The sequence below is a fragment of the Lathyrus oleraceus genome, chromosome 3 (genome assembly GCF_024323335.1).
Source record: "Lathyrus oleraceus cultivar Zhongwan6 chromosome 3, CAAS_Psat_ZW6_1.0, whole genome shotgun sequence".
In the NCBI taxonomy this organism is placed as follows: domain Eukaryota; kingdom Viridiplantae; phylum Streptophyta; class Magnoliopsida; order Fabales; family Fabaceae; genus Lathyrus; species Lathyrus oleraceus.
The window spans coordinates 304,722,984-304,741,101 of record NC_066581.1 but is presented as its reverse complement, the minus strand read 5'-3'; positions in this window follow the sequence as shown (position 1 = coordinate 304,741,101).

The following is an 18,118-nucleotide window of genomic DNA, read 5'->3' as shown; positions in this document are numbered from 1 at the left end:
CCAATGATATGTGTTTAGTAAATTTCTGTGCATGTTTCTTCTTGGTGATGAAGAACACGATGAACAATGGATGAATGTTAGGGTTTTAGTTTTCCAAATTCATTTTGATCTTGCCTGGCCGTGTTTGCATGTAAATTCTTGTTTCTGCTCATGTACTGGTACACTTGGCACTCACGTGGCTCATTGATTGGCTGAGAGCGCTTTTCAGCGCCAACTAAGCATAAGTGAAACTGTGCGTTTCACTTATGAGCGCGCGACATTTAAATCCTTGCACGGTTCGATTCTGGTTGTAGACAAATTCACATAATTGCCTTGCATTATTTTCCTCTTGTATGCATCCAGGTTCATACTACTTCATCATGCATTTTTAATTTTTCTCTTCATTCAAAAATCCATAACTACTTGAATACTTATCCAAATCACATGAGATTTTTTGCACATTGTTCCTTATCATGTCTACTATTTTATGGATATTTTTCCAGAATTTGTGCACGGTTGAAATTTGTTTTAGCCTAGGGTTTGTTCATGCATATGCTATCTTGTACCTTGCTTGCCATTTTGGTTGTGAAATGATGATGGTTGATCCAATGAATGTGAAAATTGACATGATTAAACTAGACATCCTAATTGACATTTTGGCATTGAGTTTGCATTTTTAGCATTTCTGGTTGTTGAGATATGATCTGATTAATGTAGGTGTAACAATGTGTGTCACACCTTTGCTTGCTTGATTTGCTGATTTTATTTACCATGCCAAATAAATGCCAAATGATCTGATTTTTTGCATGATGCTACTTATGGATGTTAGTATTGATCATGAATTTTTGTGGAATTTTTGGATCCATTTATGATTTGTTTGAGATTTTCTTTTCTGATTGGTCATGTTTGAACTTTTGAAGAGTGTTGAACTTTCATGATTTGTGAAATGCTTGATGTTTATCATATGAGCTTGAAATTTTGCACATATTTTCTAGACATGTTGAAGTTTGTCTTGGATTTGGTTTGAGTCATTTATCATTTGTCATCTCTGTTTTAGGATTGCTTTAAGTTGATGTATCAATTTGTGCCTCCTTTGAGCTTGTTTATGCTTACCTTGCCTTATGGAATTTATTTGCCATGCTTATACTTGTCCAAATGCATTGATTTTTGGTATGATGATCATTTTATGTGTGTTGTTTAGCCATGATTTTTCTCGAGATTTATTGAGCCATTTTTGAATTAATATGCCTTTGTTCATTCTGTTGCTTCAATGATCTTTCAACTTGCATGCCTTGACATGATTGCTTTATGAAATGAATTTGATGAATGATATTGACATGAGACCACTTGGATTTTGTTCTAATTTGATTAATCTTGATTCTTGTCAATTTTCATGTTCTGTTTTGGATTATTCCTCATTCTTTGACCCTAGGCCTTGTCCTAGTGGTTTGCTTCTCATGTTTGAGTTTGTTTTCAGGTTAAGAAGTACATGGCCATAAGGAGATTAATTCACATTGCTTGAGTTGGTTTATTTGATTGTTATTGACTAACATTGACTTGTTTTGTAGGATGCTTTTAGCTCATTTGAGTTGAGCTCGTGCCTTGCACATTGTAGCCTTACTTGTTTGATTGTGTATTGTCTGTTGACTGTTGGATTATCTGTTTGACCTTTTGAATTGAGTACTGATTGAGTTGGATTGTTTTCAGGTACCTTAGTTGCTTAAGTTCATTTTGAACTTGCTTTTGCTTGGTTGCTTAACCACTTAGGTATAATTTCTCTTCTTCATGTAGTCTGGAAGACCTGGCCTGTTATGTGGCCAGGCACCTGTCTGAAGTCCTCCTTAAGAGGCAATGTTTGTGATTGTTTACCTTTGTCCCCAAGCAGGAAAAGTCCTTTTGATAAGGCAATTGGTAGATAAAAGAGATGTGTAGTCCATTTCCTACTATTCTGTGTGTCATCCCTTTGCTCACATTACATGTTGTAGCATTGTGGATATTAACCCAAGATCTATAGAGTCATTAACTTGTGGAGAGAGTTCCAACTTTCTGAACTCCCACACCTTCTATCATTTGAAGTTCTCCCTGACCAGGGATAAGAGCAATGAGGCACACCCCTCATATCCATTTCATCTGCTTCACCTTAACTCTCAATGTTAAGGTTAAGAGCACCAATCACCCCATTCCAGTTGACTGTAAAGTCTAACCCTTGCTTGAGCCAAATTGCTTGTATATAGTGTGTGCTATTTGACTTTGCTTGATTGATTGGTTGATTCATCTGTACATGTTTGCTTGTTTGCCTTTGTGCATTTATCATCATTAATTGTTCATTATTGCATGATCATCATTTCATACCTTTGTGACATCTTTGTTTGTGCATTGAGGAATCAGTTGTAAGTCCAGTTGTTGGCCATTGATCCTATGATTTGGAAGGGATTGAGTGTAAGACCATTTATTGGCAATCTGCATCTTTTTTTGCTTCTTGTTTCTGTTTGTTTGTTGTATGTGAGGATTCAATTGTAAGTCCATGTTGTTGGCATTTGTATTCCTATGATCATCCTTTGGAGATTGGTATAAGCCCAGATAGATTGGCATCTGATATCCATGTTTTGTTTTGTTTGGGAGATTGGAGTAAGCCCATTTATTGGCATCTGGTATCCTTGTTTGTTTTGTTTTAGGAGATTGGTGTAAATCCATTGATTGGTATCCGGTATCCGCCTTTGTTTGTGAGATTGGTATAAGTCCATTTATTGGCATCCGGTATCATTGTTTTGTTTTAGGAGATTGGTGTAAATCCATTGATTGGTATCCGGTATCCACCTTTGTTTGTGAGATTGGTGTAAGTCCATTGATTGGCATCCGGTATCACCTTGCTTTTTATTTGCTTACTTGCTTTGTTGCCTTATTCCAAAGGACACACTTGAATCATCTTCTATATGATTTCAAGAGGTGAACACCTAAGAAGTTTTACTTCTTCACCCTTCCATTTTTGTGTGTGTTTCCAAAACTTCCCTTTTCACATGTTGTTTTCAAACATTGAGATAAGTATTGTGCAAACATTTTCATGTCTTTTCAAATTAGAAACCTGGACCTTAAGTCCTTGATTTTTCAAACTTCATTTTCATAACACTTCTTTTTGAATTGAATACTAATCATACTTTGACCATCCTTTTGTGAATACTCATAATCAATTAACTTCACTCATTCAATTGTTTTGTGGCTTTGTCCATTGTTGATATGTTTTCATACATTAGCCATAGGTTTCAATTCTCATAGTGGTTGATGTAAATCTCACCACATCCTTAGTGAGTTGATTGTAAGTCTTCCATACTTATTATAGGGTTAACCCCTCACTAGTATGTTGAAGCTATTCTTGCATGGTGGATTGTTGGTCTTGGTTGAGTTTTCTCCCGTTGATAATGAAAAGCCTTAGTGCTCTTGTTTTAAAATGAACCCATTCATATTTTGGAAATCGTTTAGCCGAACTACGGCGTTTTGATCCTTACCTTTCATGGAAGGTACGTAGGCAACGGGTTCATCCGTTCAAACACAAAAACAATAAAAATTGTATATTCTTTTCTCATCATCCCAATCATGTTTGCACAATATGTCATAAACAAATAAACTTTTCTATACAACAAGTGTGAAAAGGGCTCCCTAGGAGTACCTAGGACGTTTTGGGTGCCTAACACCTTCCCATTGCGTAATTAACCCCTTACCCAGATTCTCTAATCTTTTCATTAGTTTTCTATGTGTAAAACTTCTTAGGCTTTTGTTCGCTTTTTAGCCATTCCTTTGGATAAATAAAAGTGCGGTGGCGACTCGATTCTTTGTATGCTTTGCTTATGGTTTAATCAATAAATCATATAGTGACGAATACACCGCTACAATGTGGAGTAGAGTTCCCCATTCTGGACTCCCACACCTTCATTGATTCAAGCTCTCCCAGGCCAGGGATAAGAGCTATGAGGTCTTATCCTCATTACCTTTTCATCTGCTCACCCTGACGGTCAATGTCAGTGGTTAAGAGCTTCATCAGAGACCCATTCCAGTTGGCTTGTTTGTCGAGGTTGATATGACCCCTTGACTAAAGCCCAGCCTTGTATGAGCCACTTGTTTGCATATAGTGTGTGATACCTGTTCACCTATGTTTGCTTACTTGCTGTATGATTGACTTGCTACCTGTGCGAGTTAGGTTCTGATTAGAGACCTCAACTTAGGGATCGTATGCATGACAACTTCTAGGCTCGAGTCGTAGTCTCCCTAGTAGTCTGTTATCTCCCTAGTCTCTGGTTAGGATAGAAGTTTTTTCCCTGTTAAGAGGAACTACGTCGCCTTGATCCTCATACCAGATGAGGTACGTAGGCAGGAGATTGAGCTGATCTCTCCGGGCACCCTTTTTTCTTTTTCACCCTCTTGTGTGTGTGTTTGGAGTCTGATGTAAGTCCAGCGATTGGCATTCGGTTTCCCGGTGTCGTGTGTGTGTTTGGAGTCTGATGTAAGTCTAGTGATTGGCATTTGGTTTCCTGTTTGTGTTTGTGTGTTCGGAGTCTGATGTAAGTCCAACGATTGGCATTCGGTTTCCCGTTGGTTTGTTTTGTATGGAGTTGGATGTAAGACCAGCGATTGGCATCCCGTTTCCTGTTGTGTGTTTGCTTTGACATCTCAGTGTCTCGTTTCAGTGTCTTTGTTTGGCGTGCGTTAGCCGAGCTACGAGTGCTCTAATTCTTACTCTGGTTAGAGAAGATACGTATGCATAGGATGCGACATCCTAGCAAGCACGTTTCCCGTTTCCCCGAACTACGTCGACTCTGATGTTTGCGTCTGACAAACTACGTAGGCCCAGGATGCGACATCCTGCCGAGTCCCCTTCTTCCGTCTTTCATCTGTGTTTCATTCCAGTGTGTGTGCAGTTTTTGAGCAGTTATTTAGCAACCTTATCCTATTCTTTCGAGCGTGGATCCCGTCGAGTACGACGGATGCGTATGGGTGCTAATACCTTCCCTTCGCATAACCGACTCCCGTATCTAGCAATCTCTGGTCGTGAGACCATTCCTTTCCAGGTTTACTTCGAGCGTTTCCTATCCCTCCTTTGGGATAAATAACGCACGGTGGCGGCTCTGTGTCTTTTCCCGTCGGTTTTTTTGCGTAATGCGACAGCTGACGACTCTGCTGGGGAATACTTAAGAGAAGTTGACCTTTTGCTTGTCCATCTTCCCTAAGCGAGTTAATCCTAGCGCTCTCTAGGATAGTTGTGGTTGCTTTTAATGCTTTATTTATTGCATTTATTATCATGCTGTGATTATATATATGTGCATATATGTTTGCATGCATCATATTATCATTGTGCTGGCTGTGTATCTGTTGCTCTGTGGGGTGGGAGTCACAAGAGGTAAAAGGCCCAATACCCAGGCTATGAGTGAACTTTAGGACACCTAGGAATAGAGTGATTCATGGGAAGCGGGTGGTGTGACGCCACTTAGCGGAACATGATATCACGAGCAGTTCAGATCCTGATGGGGTATTATCGTTGCATACATCTGGTGTGTATATGATGATATTCTTGAAAGGGTTGTTTATCCTGCGTTTCTCTTGACCTTACCCTGGCCTAGATGACACCAGGGAGTGGGGCGGGATTGAATCATTTGCAGGGACTGATGGTGACTATGGTTCAGATGGACTTATGGATTTATTTCTGAGACGCCGGAATTCTGTCCGAGGTACTTACCAACGGGTTCCGTTTATTTCGGATCCCCGGGTTGAATCCAAGGGTACTTGTTCAGAGGATCCTATTGGTAGCCGTTCAGTAGATGTTCCTGTGATGATGGTGGTATATCCCCAGTTCTGTTTATTTCGGAACTCCCCAAGTTGGATTTATGGTTACTTGGTCCTTCAGATGGGTGTAATCAGTTCAGAGACCAGTCCAGTACAGTTGATCTCTAGATGGCTTGGAGGATGCACAGTGACTTTCCTTCATGCATTTGCATCATTCACATTTCGCATTCATCTGCATCCAACCCATGTCTATCCGTACTCAGGGTCCACTTTTGATTGAGATTCTGGTTGAGAGACATCCTGATGTCAGAATGTTATTGTTGAATTATTATCCGTCTCGATGAAGCCAGAATCAAAGGACAGAATCTTCCTCATACGGATAGACATGACATTGCATGTGTGAGTCATATTAACCTGTTTTCTGTTTTGTAGGTGTCAGTATCTAACCAGGTGCACATAGCTCTTCCGCTCAGATATCCTGCCAGGCGCAACAAATATAAGCTGATGGATCCACCCAACGCCGATATTCTCAAATTGAAAGAGATGATGAGGGAGTTGTTCAATGTCGTGCAAGGGCTCGCCTTGGGGAAAAAAGCAATTGCTGAGAGGTTGGAGAGGATTGAAAGCCGGTTGGGAATGGAGAAAATTCAGGGAAACGCTCCGTCGTCTGAAGTAAAGAAGCCCTCTGGCAATAGTCAGCACAAGAAGGAGGTTGGATCAAGTGGTATGCATGCCAAAAAGGAACACGGTAAGGATCGTTACCACCCGTATGCTGCTACAGTGACTACTCATGTTGGTAATCAGTCTGTACAACAGCAACAACAGCCACCTCAACAGAGAGCACAAAAAGTTGGGTGCCAAGTGAAGAAGGGACGACAGATCGTCAGTTTGATAAGCCACCCGTGACTTATACCTTACTGTGTAAGAGGTTGAGGGATCTTGAGTTAGTTCAGCCGAGAATATTGGTTCATGTAGAACTGCATCGGAGGCCTGCAAATTACGATGAGAACGCCAGGTGCGAGTTCCATTCTGGGGCACCCGGACATAACATTGAGGGTTGTAGAGCTTTTAAGCATGCCGTCCAAGATATGATGGATTCTAAGGCCATCAGTTTGGCACCGACACTAAAGGTTAATGCTAACCCCGTGCCGATGCATGGTCCTGTGAGAGCAAACGTGATGTAAAAGGATAAGAGAAAATGGAGGAAACGAATGGGGATCAGTTAAAAACTCCAATGTCTATGGTCCAGAAGCATCTGATAAAGAGTGGAGCTTTCCCTGGTTGTGATAATTGTTGTGCGGCTGTCGCTACAAATGGGTGTGCCATGATGAGGGAAGCGATTCAGAGAATGATGGAAGTAGGAATGAACAATGAAAAATGTGAAACACCGAGTCAGGCAGTTGAAGCCGTCAAGGTGGAGAATGCCATTGTTGCTGAGAAAGAGAAGAAGCTGTCCATTTCTTCTTACAAACAGGCCATGGAGGTGGTGAAGAACAGAGAAGCCCTAGGCTGGGGAAAGATCATAGACATTGTGGTAAAAGCAAATATGTTCGGGGTTGGCTATCAGCCAGACCAAGACTCGTCGGGGCAAAATAGAAGACGTCGTCAACCGTTCCCGTTCATCAGTGCTGGAATGTTGAATCCAGGTCAAGCCTGTATAGTAGGTGGAGAGATTGACAGTGACTGCAAGCTGGACTCGTGGATAAAATCATGCGTACCAGGGAACTAGAAAGCCTCAAAGATCATCACTGTCACTCATCATGAAGAGTAACATTTCTGTTTTTCAATTCTGTTTGCATGAAAGCCATACGTTTTGCCCGAAACGTATTGGTCCATTGTAAGGGCCATCTCATGTGTTTCATTTTTGCAACATTTTGCATCATTAATAAATGGATGTTTTTGTATTAAAAGCGGTGTTCCCTGTTTTTCATTTATTTTTGCAGTTTAAATAAATAAAAATGGCAATGTTTGTTTTCATTTTTCGTTCCTTTTCATTTGTCTTGTTCCGACCTCAAAAGTGACGATCCTCCTGATTTCATTGATAACAATTCGGTTACACCTTTGTATGACTTCGACAATCCGATCTATCATGCCGAAGAAGAAGGCGAAGAAGATTGTGATCTGCTGGAAGATTAGCCAGATTGTTGAAACAAGAGGAGAAGGTGATTCAACCGCACGAGGAGCGAGTTGAGATTGTTAATCTAGGGACCGAGGAGGTCAAAAAGTGAAAGTTGGGGCCGCTTCAGAGGCAAATGTCAAGAGCAGAATGGTAGCCTTGCTGAAAGAGTATGTTGATATATACGCTCGGTCTTATCAAAATATGCCAGGGTGGAATACCGATAGCGTTGTGCACAAGGTACCATTGAGAAAAGACTGTCCTCCAGTGAAGCAGAAGCCGGCGCTGAAAAAGGATGAGAGGGTGAGAATGTGTATGGACTACTGAGGTTTGAACAGAGCTGGCCCGAAGGATGATTTTCCATTACATAACGTCGAGGTGGTGGTGGATAATATAGCTCAATTCCCGGTGTTTTTCTTCATGGATGGCTTTTCTGGCTATAATCAGATCAAGATGTCGCCAGATGCTATGAAGAAAACAATGTACCATGGGGCACTTTGCGTTATAAGGTGATGCCATTCAGTCTCAAGAATGCCGGTGCCACGTATCGAAGGTCTATGGTGACTTTGTTTCATGATATGATTCATCATGAAATCGAATGCTATGTTGATGACATGATAGCAAAGTCCCAAGCAGAAGAGGGGCATCCGGTAGACTTGACCAAGTTGTTTGGCCATTTGAGACAATTCAGACTGAGGTTGAACCCGAATAAGTGCACGTTCGTAGTGCGGTCTGGTAAGTTGCTGAGGCTTATTGTGAATGAAAGGGGAATCGAGGTTGATCCTGCTGAAAAAAAACAATACAAGAAATGCCTGAACCGAAAACAGAAAAAGAGGTTCGTGGTTTTTTTAGATAGATTGAACTGCATTTCACGGTTCATATCTCATCTAACAGCCACGTGTGAACCCATATTCAAGCTGTTGAAAAGAAAAGATCAAACGGTCAGGTGAAATAATGATTGCTAAGGGGCATTGAAAAATAAAAGAATATTTGCAGGAATCTCCGATTCTGATGCCTCCCGTGGAGAGACGACTATTAATTCTGTACGTGACAGTCCTCGAGGGGTCTATGAGGTGTGTATTGGGGCAGCATGACGAGTCTGGTCGAAAAGAGCATGCATTTTACCTTAGCAAAAAGTTTACCGACTGTGAAACAATATATTCACTGCTCGAGAAAACTTGTTGTACTTTGGCATAGGCTGCTCGCCGACTGAGACAGTATATGCTGGTTCATACCACTTTGTGGATTTCCAAGATGGATCTGATCAAGTATAAAATTGAAAAGCCAGCATTGACCGGACGGGTTGCGAGAGGGTAAAATGACTTTGACTTATTTTGATATTCAGTATACCTCTCAGAGAGCAATCAAGGAGAGTGTATTGTCTGATTATCTCGCCCAGCAACCCCTTGAGGATTAGTTTGAATTCCCTGATGAGGACATCGAGGTTCTCAGATAGAAAGATTGTGAGGAACCAATCCCGGAGGAGGGGCCTGACCCTGAATCTGAACTGATTTCTAATGTTTGATGGGGTCGTTAACGTGAATGGAAGCAGAGTTGGTGTTGCGTTGGTTACGCCAAAGGATTCCACGTTCCTTTTGTTGCCCGGATAACATTTGAATGCACCAACAATGGTGGTTAAGTACGAAGCCGGTATCCTGGGTATCGAACCTCGGTGCGTGCATCTACTGGGGCAACGCTTTTCTCACTTGTGTATGGGATAGAAGTGGTATTACCAGTTGAGGCCCAAGTCCCATCGTGGAGAGTCCTGAGGGGTGTAAAATGGGAAAAGGCTGAGTGGATAAGGACTCAGTACAGAGTTGGGCCTAATTGAGGAAAGAGGCTAGTAACCATTCGTCATGGGGCAGTTGTGCCAGCAGCGAACAAATCGTGTTGTTGACTGAAAAGTGCGGCCTCATGTGCATCATGAGAGATATGGTGTTGAAAAGGATCCTTCCTCCTCAAAACGATCGTAGGGGCAAGTGGACACCCAATTATGAACGTCCATTCGTGGTCAAGAAGGTTTTCTATGACAGAGCCTTGTTGTTGATGACCATGGATGATGAGGACTTTCCATCCCCTGTGAGTGCGGACGCAGTTAAAAGATACTTCGTAAAAAGAGACCCGCTGGACGAAAAGAATAAAAGAGTCCAGGCAAAAAAGGGCGTCCCGGCGAACCAAAAAGAAAAGAAAAAAGGTTCGGGCAAAAATTAGGGATAAAAAGAAAAAAACTGTACACCCGACAAGTCGAAAACCCGCAAGGGCGGCTTAGGCAAAAATGGGTATCCCGGTGGATTGAAAACCCGAAAGGGCGGTCCAAGCAAAAGAGGGAAGAAAATGAACAACTGCGTCCAGCATGATCGTTTGTACTTTGGTTGAGATATCTGGATAATCTCCGGCAGAGATCGGTCGACAGAGTCTTGTTCAGAAGGCAGAAAGTGCGGAGAGTCTTGAGGACATATGGGGTGTAACCGAGTTGGAACTCGACAAGATCACGATTCTCACATTGCCATTAGGATAGATTTTTTCCTTTTGTGCGCAATTACCTCTTTTCAGGGATTACTTCCTTTGTGCTGCTCTGTTATGAGCCACACCTTTTTCAATCAATAAAATGAATAGTCAGTCAAATAATTTTGTTTTTGTTTTCATTACCGCTTTGATTGCAAAAACATCCGTTTGTTTTGATAAAGAATCTTTGCATTCTTAAACATAGAGGTCCCTTCCGACGCATGCTTATAAGATTGAAAATGTGAAATCTTATTCGGAACTTTGAGTGACCTAGGTGTTAAAATCTTGGCACGCCTGGGGCACGCTTTTATCTAACGATCTCCTTTGTAGGTGCTGTTGGTTGTTTTCACTCACTTGCAGGTTGTAATGTGAAGCCTTTTGACAAGAGATCCCCGTAGAGTCCAATCAGGGATAAGGGATTGAATAACGGTGAAAAAACGGCGAAAGAAGTATGACGACCCTAGAGGATAATCAAGAAGACTATTCAAAGTCTGAAGATTAGAGAGTTGGCCCTGAATCTGAGGAGATCGTTTGTCTCGAAGAAGAGAAAAGCCGAGAATGCAAAGTGATGAATTAGAAGAGACCAGATGAGTCTGGGAGTTCTCAAAAGTGGAAAGTCGACACTGTGGTTAGATGGTGAGCGCCAGTGCACGACCGTTGACGGGCGTTCCATGTCAAATAGGCCGTATCTCCCCGAGTGGTCTGAGAGTGTTATCTCCCCGAGCAAGTCTGAGGATTGTTAGTTCCCCAGCGAGCCTGAAGGTTGCTATATCCCCGGCGGAGGTGTCGGTGGGTAGATTGTTCCTCAGCAGCCAGGTCTAAAGTGCTTAAATCCCCAGCAGGGTCGAGAAGAGTATTTCCCCAGCAGGGTTGAGAGTTGTAATCCCCAGCAGGGTCGAGAAGAGTATTTCCCCAGCAAGTCTAAGGACTGTTAGTTCCCCAGCGAGCTTGAAGGTTGCTATTTCCCCGGCGGATTCAAGAGCGGTGTTTCCTCGGCAACCAGGCCTGAGATTGGTTATCTTCCCCAGCAGGGTTGAGAAGGTTCCCCAGCAGGGTGTTGACTGTTAGTTCCCTAGCAAGTCTGAAATTTGTTGTTTCCCCAGCGGAGGTGTGCGTTGGTAGTGATTCCCAAGGTTGCTTACGGGCGCTGTTTGTTTTCCCCAGCGAAGTCCCCAAGCGGATCGGGTTCAGTGGAGGTCGTCCCCAGCAAGGGTTGTCCTTTCCCCAGCAGTAGTGCTATTCCCCAGCAGGGTGGAGATGGGAATGACATCAAGTTCCTCAGCAGAGTGCCTCGAGCTCCCCAGTGTTGTCCCTAGAGGGGGCATGTGTTTTATGCATTCATCATTCAGAAAAGCATAGCATATTGCATCATTAACTGCGTAGCATTTCCATGGTTATGGAGCATTACGCTAAAAATAAACTCATGCATCAGCATTGCAAGCATAAGCTAGACCCAAGTCGTGGTTACCGTTCAAGAATTGGTTTAGCCGGTTGGTAAAGATGATACTCCGAAGAGCTTAGCATCGAGACGTTGGGTCATCTGGGTCGATTTCAGAATTGGGTTCCCCAGCATGGTTGAGAGGTTGGTGTTTTCCCAACAGTTGACCCCCTAGTTGAGTTGGTTTCTTTGCCGTTCTGAGAATGTCCGATCAGCAAGAATCCCCAACAGTCATCCCCACAGAGCTGGAAGATCGAATCAGAATTGTATGCTCAGCAAAGTGATCACTTGCTTTCCCAGCAGGAGTTTTCCTCCCCTTGCATCAGGCAGGTTGGATCAGTTCTCCAGCAGAGGTGAATCATTGTTCAACATCTGTATGGCACATTTACTGCAGTTGCTCTTGAAAGCGTTCAGGATTGGTAACCCCCAGAGAGGTTTATTTCCTCACCCGTCCGCGAAAGGAAAGCGTGACTCCCCAGAGTAGTCCCCGGCGAGTGTCTGGCCTTGTTTTGACATATGTAGATGTCATCCTTGTGATACCAGTGGGTGTCGTGTTGATCCCCGTGTGGGTCTTGTTTTTGGTGTCTGTAGACATCATCTTTCGATGTCCGTAACATCGGGCTTTCTTCCTATTCATCATCTTTCGATGTCTGGTCGTGGCTTCTTTTTCCCATTCATCTATTGATGTCTGGTTGAGTCTTTCCCATTCGTCTGTTGGCGTCTGGTCGTGGTTTCTCTTCCCATTCATCATCTTTCGATGTCTGGTCATGGTTTCTTTCTCCCATTCATCCGTTGATGTCTGGTCGAGTTTTTTCCCATTCGTCTGCTGGCGTCTGGTCGTGGTTTCTTTCTCCCATTCATCCGTTGATGTCTGGTCGAGTTTTTTCCCATTCGTCCGTTGACGTCTGGTTGTGTATCTTTTTACAGTCATCGGTAAACGTCTGGTCATCCTTTTGTTGGTGTCGGTAAACATCATCTTTCGATGTCGGTAAACGTCGAGTTTTTTCCCATTCGTTCATTGACGTCTGGTTGTGTACCTGTTTTCCAGTCATCGGTAAATGTCTGGTCGCCTTTCGTTGGTGTCGGTAAACATCATCTTTTGATGTCGGTAAACGTCGAGTTTTTCCCATTCGTCCATTGACGTCTGGTTGTGTGTCCTTTTTTCCAATCATCGGTAAATGTCTGGTCGCCTTTCGTTGGTGTCGGTAAACATCATCTTTCGATGTCGGTAAACGTCGAGTTATCCCCAGTCATCGGTCAATGTCTGGTCATGTATCCTTTCTTTGGTACATATCAAAATCCCCAGTAGAGTCGTCAGTAAACGTCTTGTCTTGTTCCAGTTGTGAACATCTTGTTCATCCCCAGTCGAAGCCGCCATCGGTAAATGGCCCCGCTTTCCTTGATATCAGTGTATATCAAGTCGACTGTTCCACCAGCCACCATCGGTAAATGGCCTCGCTTTCCTTGATATCAGTGTATATCAAGTCGACTGTTCCACAAGCTGCCATCGGTAAATGGCCTCGCTTTCCTTGATATCAGTGTATATCAAGTCGACTGTTCCACAAGCCGCCATCGGTAAATGGCCTCACTTTCCTTGATATCAGTGTATATCAAGTCGACTGTTCCACAAGCCGTCATCGGTAAATGGCCTCGCTTTCCTTGATATCAGTGTATATCAAGTCGACCGTTTCTTTGATCATCCCCCGCAGAGTGCAAATTTCTACGGTTCTTTTGGTATTCAATCTCTGTGTACCTTGAAGGTCTGACAGCCGTTGCTCTCATCCGTTCAGGTTCTCAGTTGATTGAATAGGGGCAGTTGTGGCACCTCAAATTTGCACCCCCCCATTCATGCATTCATTTCATTTTTTTTTGTCATTTGATTGCATCTTGCATTGCATCATTGCATTCAGCATTGGCATCACAAGAATTCCTCAGTGCAAGAGATCAAGCATTTCCTTGAGATAAAAGGCCATTTGACTATTTTGAAGAGCTTATATGAACCAAGGTTCATTTTGAAGCAACTTGACCAAGTGTTGAAGGCTCAAAGTCCACAGTGCAGTTTCAGGTCATCTGGGGCCCATAAAAGTCAACTGCAAGTTAACTGAGGGCTAGGAAGTGGAGGAATGGTTTGAGACACTTCATTCATATCTAAAAGAGGTTTATTCATCATGTCAAACTCATACCTTGAAGATTTTGAAGCCAGATCAGAAGTTTCCCAAAAGGGAAAGTGACCTGTAATTTCAAGTTTCCAAAAACGGCAAGCTTTTGGACCAAATTCAACTTGACTTTCCAACATCAAAGAAGCTTCAAATGAAATTTTGTCCAACATGAAAGTTGAAGATCTTTATCTCCCATTTCCTAAAAGTCCAAGATCATGAGCATCTGATGAATGGTTGAGGAGATATGATCAAATCATTGCCAAGTGCGCATGGAACTTCAACAAGCCATAACTTTTGATCTAAAACTCCAAATTGAGTGCCTCTTTTTGCATATTGCTCCTTATGACTCATATTTTCCAAATCATTCATCACATTGCATGAAATCTCATCACATGATCATATGCTCATTCATACTCATTTTGGAGGGAAAATCATGAATTTGAATTTGGTGCATCATATGAGCTTTTTAACCATTCCAACATGTTCATGAGATGATTTTAAGTGAAATTGCATGACCATGTGGTACTGTTCACGTGCATGTTGCATGCATGGGGTGAAAAATCAATTTTTGCACTACACCTTATTTCTCACTAAAACTTCATTAGCCATGCCTAATTCTAATTAGCAAATGGATTAACACAGCATATAAAAGGATAATCCTAACAGAATTTTCATAATTCATCATTCTAGATCTAGATTCAAACTTTCCCTCCAAAATTTCTCTTCTTCCAAATTCAAAAATTCTTCAAGTAACACATGATTTTTATTGCATATTCTGGTTTCTTGATCATCCTTAGGTAGAATTCAAGCTTTGATTTGCAGAATTTGGTGAAGAATTAAGCACATGAAGATCAAGAACATGACAATGGAGATTCAAATCTGAGCTAGATCCAAGCCATCTCAAGCTTCAATTTCAACTTCAGGCTTCATAACAAGGTTGCTAGAGCTGATATACACACTTGCAAGGCCTTGAACACGCTGCTTCCATTGATGGAGCTTCAAGAGGTCATAATTTCGCACCTCTTAATTCTTTGTTTCATGGCCATAGTCTTGTAGAGCTTTTCACGCTGAAAATTCTGATATAAAATTCTTGAAAAACGGATAAGTATTGAGTGGGTTATGAGAGATTAAAGTTTGGATGTGAAATTTTCTTTTCATCGATTTGCATGATATATGATGTTTTAGACCAAAACAATGGTGGATTTGGATTGTGCATGTCATGAGCTTTCATTTGATGTATTGGTTCGCGATTTCTGGAAAAAAATTTGTCGTTGTTCACTGTTCATCCACCGTCTTCATGAAGAAGACGGTGGTTTCCGCCATGCTTCGCCGCGCAGGAACAATGCTCCGCCCTCTGGTTTTATGCTAGGGCTTTTGTCCAGTCAGCTGCCATGCATGCGCGCTTGCTGTCCATTTGATTAGACCTCGTTTCGCTGACCAAATCCACACGCGCGTTGACCGCTGAGTTGGCACGCCACTTCATAAATGAAATACTGCGTTTTGCCAAGGCTCCTTTCGATTCCCGCTGAAGGCATTTGCAAATTCTTTTTCTTCCTGCTAAGCCAAACGACGTCGTTTTGGCGTGTACTGAGTTCGAATCCACGTGATGCCTATTTCCATATCATAATTCAATTCATGTTATTTTCCATATTCCATATTAATTCAAATATTTTCATGTCAACTTCTAAAATCCATAAAAAATTGAAAACTAATCCAATTAATTCCCAATTTTTTCTCTCATGATCATATGGATGTCTTTTATTTTTTGGTTGTGATTTTATGATTTTGTCATTTCTGGAAATTAAATTGTGCTGAATTCTTTGAACATGTATGCATTTGTACCATGCCTCATTCAAATTGATGTGAAATGCTCAATAATGATCCAATTGCCATGAAATTTTGTGTGCTGATTCCCAACATGATACATGACTTGTGAGATTTGGTTTGGCATTTTTAGCATTTTCCATTCCTGTTTTATGCATGTGATTGTGTGGTGTGACAATGTGTGTCACACAATTTGATGTTGATCTTATTCATTTTTATTGCCTTGCCAATTTAGCTCTGTTGATTCTAATTTTTGGCATGATGATTGTGGTTGACATGTTGTATGCACATAAAAAGTTTCATGATTATTGGAGGTGTTTCTGATTTAATGTGCATTTTCTCCTCTTGATGCTCAAGTGTGACCACCATTGTGTGCCTTTGCCCTAGTTTGATTGATTGATGGCTTTGCCATTTGATTTAGGTTTGGTCCTTTTTAGGACATGTTCTTGATTGAATAAATATGCTTCATGTTGAATATTGGTTGCTGTTTTGACTTTTTACTTTACCTTTGACCCTAGCCTTGGTGCTAGTGGTTTGTACTCATCCTTTGAGTTATGCATTTTAGGTGCAAGCTTCTAGTCTTGATGGTTTATGTGGATCTCATGAATTGAGAGGCAAACTTCTTTGTCCACTAACCTTTCTTGTGTTGTAGGTTCCTTTGTGGTGGAATCACTTAATTCTTGAGTCATAAAGCTTGACTTGTGTGCACATTGGTTGTAACTACTGTTGACTATTGGTTGTTTGTCTGTATACTATATTGATTGTTTGGTTGTTTACACAGGTACTTTAGTAGCTGTAACTCATTGCTTGAGTTGCTTTGCTTGGCTTGTGGTTGGCATACCACTTAGGTAATGACCTCTTGTACTCCATGTAGTCTGGAAGCCCTGTCGTTTCTGTTTGGCAGGCATTTGGCTGAAGTCCTCCTTAAGAGGCAATGACTGTGTTTGTTTACTTTTGTGCCTTATACTTCAAGTCCTCCTAAGTGAAGAGGCAATTGGCAGATAGAAGGGATGTGCAATCCATCCCCTGCTACTCAATTGAGTCTTTCATCTTGCTCGCACTACGTGCTGATGCATTTTGAATAAACATCCAAGATCCTTGTATAGAATCAGTCATGTGGAGTAGAGTTTCCCATTCTGGACTCCCACACCTTCATTGATTCAAGCTCTCTCAGGCCAGGGATAAGAGCTATGAGGTCTTATCCTCATTAACTTTTCATCTGCTCACCCTGACGGTCAATGTCAATGGTTAAGAGCTTCATCAGAGACCCATTCCAGTTGGCTTGTTTGTCGAGGTTGATATGACCCCTTGACTAAAGCCCAGCCTTGTATGAGCCACTTGTTTGCATATAGTGTGTGATACCTGTTCACCTATGTTTGCTTACTTGCTATATGATTGACTTGCTACCTGTGCGAGTTAGGTTCTGATTAGAGACCTCAACTTAGGGATCGTATGCATGACAACTTCTAGGCTCGAGTCGTAGTCTCCCTAGTAGTCTGTTATCTCCCTAGTCTCTGGTTAGGATAGAAGTTTTTTCCCTGTTAAGGGGAACTACGTCGCCCTGATCCTCATACCAGATGAGGTACGTAGGCAGGAGATTGAGCTGATCTCTCCGGGCACCCTTTTTTCTTTTTCACCCTCTTGTGTGTGTGTTTGGAGTCTGATGTAAGTCCAGCGATTGGCATTCGGTTTCCCGGTGTCGTGTGTGTGTTTGGAGTCTGATGTAAGTCTAGTGATTGGCATTCGGTTTCCCGGTGTCGTGTGTGTGTTTGGAGTCTGATGTAAGTCCAGCGATTGGCATTTGGTTTCCTGTTTGTGTTTGTGTGTTCGGAGTCTGATGTAAGTCCAGCGATTGGCATTCGGTTTCCCGTTGGTTTGTTTTGTGTGGAGTTGGATGTAAGACCAGCGATTGGCATCCCGTTTCCTGTTGTGTGTTTGCTTTGACATCTCAGCGTCTCGTTTTAGTGTCTTTGTTTGGCGTGCGTTAGCCGAGCTACGCGTGCTCTGATTCTTACTCTGGTTAGAGAAGATATGTATGCATAGGATGCGACATCCTAGCGAGCACGTTTCCCGTTTCCCCGAACTACGCCGACTATGATGTTTGCGTCTGACAAACTACGTAGGCCCAGGATGCGACATCCTGCCGAGTCCCCTTCTTCCGTCTTTCATCTGTGTTTCATTCCAGTGTGTGTGCAGTTTTTGAGCAGTTATTTAGCAACCTTATCCTATTCTTTCGAACGTGGATCCCGTCGAGTACGACGGATGCGTAGGGGTGCTAATACCTTCCCTTCGCATAACCGACTCCCGTATCTAGCAATCTCTGGT